Below are 2,596 nucleotides of genomic sequence, written 5' to 3'. Positions count from 1 at the left end.
CCTACATGGCCTCTCACGCTACCTTTACCAAATCGTGTTCACACACTTAGCTCTCAACAGTAGGACATGTTCACCACATTCCAATTCATCCCCGATGAATCAAACCTACTCAACTCTAAGCAATAGCAGGCATGACAACAAGCATGAATGAGTAGGCACATCAGGGCTCAAACAACTCCTACTCATGCTAGTGGGTTTCATCTATTTACTGTGGCAATGACAGGTCATGCAGAGGAAGGGGGTTCAACTACCGCAGCATGTAATAGTTGAATCGTCGTTGTCCTAATGCAGTAAATGAGAGCTGGAGCGAGAGAGTGGGGGTTTATCGGAATGAACAAGGGGGTTTTGCTTGCCTGGCACTTCTGAAGATAGCATAGCTCTTCATCGGTGTCATCGAACTCATCGTCAGAACGTTGTCTACTGAGAGGGGACAACACCGGCAACAGAGAAGAAACACGATCAATGCAATGCACAACATGATGCATGATCATGACATGGCAATATGAGTGTGTTGGCCTAATGCAACTACAACCAAATGGGTTTGAGCCATTTTGAACCAAAGGTTCAATCCCAAACTCAAGCTATGAATTTTAATAGTGCTTTATCATGTTTTGATATAAACAGCAGGGTTAAGTTGCTTTAACATGCATGAAACCAGTACAGATGGATAGATTGGATTTTTTGATCATTTTTCATATATAACTTATTTCATTCTGAGTTATGGTTGAATTTCTATGAATTTTAGAAGTTTTGGACATTTTCTGAAATTTATAAATCATTTCTGATTTATTTGAAATTCCAGAAAATGTTTACTGCGTCAGCATTAAGTCATGCTGACCTCAGCAGGTCAACAGGCCTTAGTCAGTGACTCGGGGCTGGTTTGAGTGCCTGGCAAGTGGGCCTGGTCAACGGCCACGTCAGCAGGGTCAGATCTGACGCGTGGGTCCACCGGGATTAAGATAAGTCTAACTAATCTTGTTAGTGGTTTAACTAAGCCGTTGGGGCCCGGCTGTCAGTGTCACTGGAGGGGTTAATTAGTGGGTCATTAGCCACTAATGACGTTGCCACGTCAGCAGTTGACGCCGACGGCCAAAAGCACGGCGGTGGCACGCCGGAGTTGCTCGGGACTGCACTACAGGCGGTGTTTTGCGGCGCGGTTTGGAGCCACGGCGAGCTGGCGTCCGCGCGCAGCTAGTGGTGCAATTAGCTTCGCCGGGGGCGACCTAAATCGACGGCGGCGAGCTCAAAGGCGGCGGCCGGAGTTTGGGTGCGAGCGGGGATGCGGCTGTGGTGTGCGAGGGCGAGAAGAGAGAGGGTAAGGAGGAGCAGCAGCTCACAGCAATTGCAACAGACATCGAACCAGGCTCGGGAAAGGCCGGACGACGACGTACGGGCGCTGGCGATCTCGGTTGCCCGAGGTAGAAGACGACCGCGGTGACGGTGTTCGAGGGCGTCCGGCGGGGCGTGGCTCGGTGAGGGGGTCGAGGACGACGTCGCGGAGCTCGTGGACCAGTCGGGGAAGCGAGGGAGGGCCGGTGGTCATGGCAACGACGAGCGGCGGCGACGGTGGCACTCGGATTCGTGCGAGAGGAGAGCCAGAGGAGGGAGAGAAGCTCGGGGAGAGAGTGAGAGAGGTCCAGGGGGTGCATGGCTGCACCAGGGAGGGCCAGGGCGAAGCGGCAAGCAGGAGGTGGTCGGGGCCGCGTGCGCGCGCGCGTCGGGCACGCGCTCGTCCTCCTAGCAGAGGAGGAAGACGACAGGGGAGGAGGCGGTGGTGGGCTGGGCCGGCCAGCTACAGTGCTGGGCCGGTTGGTGGGCTGCACAGGTGAGGCCAGGTAAGATTCTCTCTCTCTCTCTCTTTTATTTATGTTTTCTATTTCTTCTGTAACTTTGTGGCTTTTCTAAAAACACGAAAACTAACTCAAAAATCATGAAACTGCTCATGCCCACTATTTGGAATATTTCCAACAGTAAACATTTTAGTTTACGATTTTTTGGACATTTAAAATATTATATAGCATTTAAATGCCCAAATACAAATAGAGTATGATTTAATTCAGTGACCCTATGATGTCATAGAAATATGTGCACCATTTTTGTCAGAGGTTCCAGACCAAGGCAAAGATGATGAACATTTTAGAAAGGCATTTCAGGTTTATTGAAAAAGATTTTAGTAAATCCTAGTTGGATTAAGGGGGGTGCTGGGGGTTTTCTGTCATCCCCATTTCATATTCATTTGAATTTAAACATGATGCACACAAGAAGCTAGCCTAGTGCATTGCCAGAAGCTAGGGATGTGACACCAAAGTCCTTACAAAAACCGACATGTCCACCTTCTTGGGAAGCATTGGTCGCCCAAGTGTTTCGTTCTTTTTTTCTTTCCATGTTGTTTTGCATGATTCACTGTGTTGATCTAACTGTTTGGGTATGTCTTCTTGTTTGCAAACAGAGAATTCCTAGAGCAACGAGGGAGTCGTTCAACAATTCGGGCGACAGCGGCCAAGTTTCTCTTACCATGCGCAGCCTTGGTGTGAATGAACCTGCTCAATATACCGTAAGTACAAAGGATGGTCGCATGATGATTGATGCTAAAGGA

The sequence above is a fragment of the Aegilops tauschii genome, chromosome 1 (assembly GCF_002575655.3).
Source record: "Aegilops tauschii subsp. strangulata cultivar AL8/78 chromosome 1, Aet v6.0, whole genome shotgun sequence".
In the NCBI taxonomy this organism is placed as follows: domain Eukaryota; kingdom Viridiplantae; phylum Streptophyta; class Magnoliopsida; order Poales; family Poaceae; genus Aegilops; species Aegilops tauschii.
Note: the sequence above shows the minus strand (reverse complement) of the source record.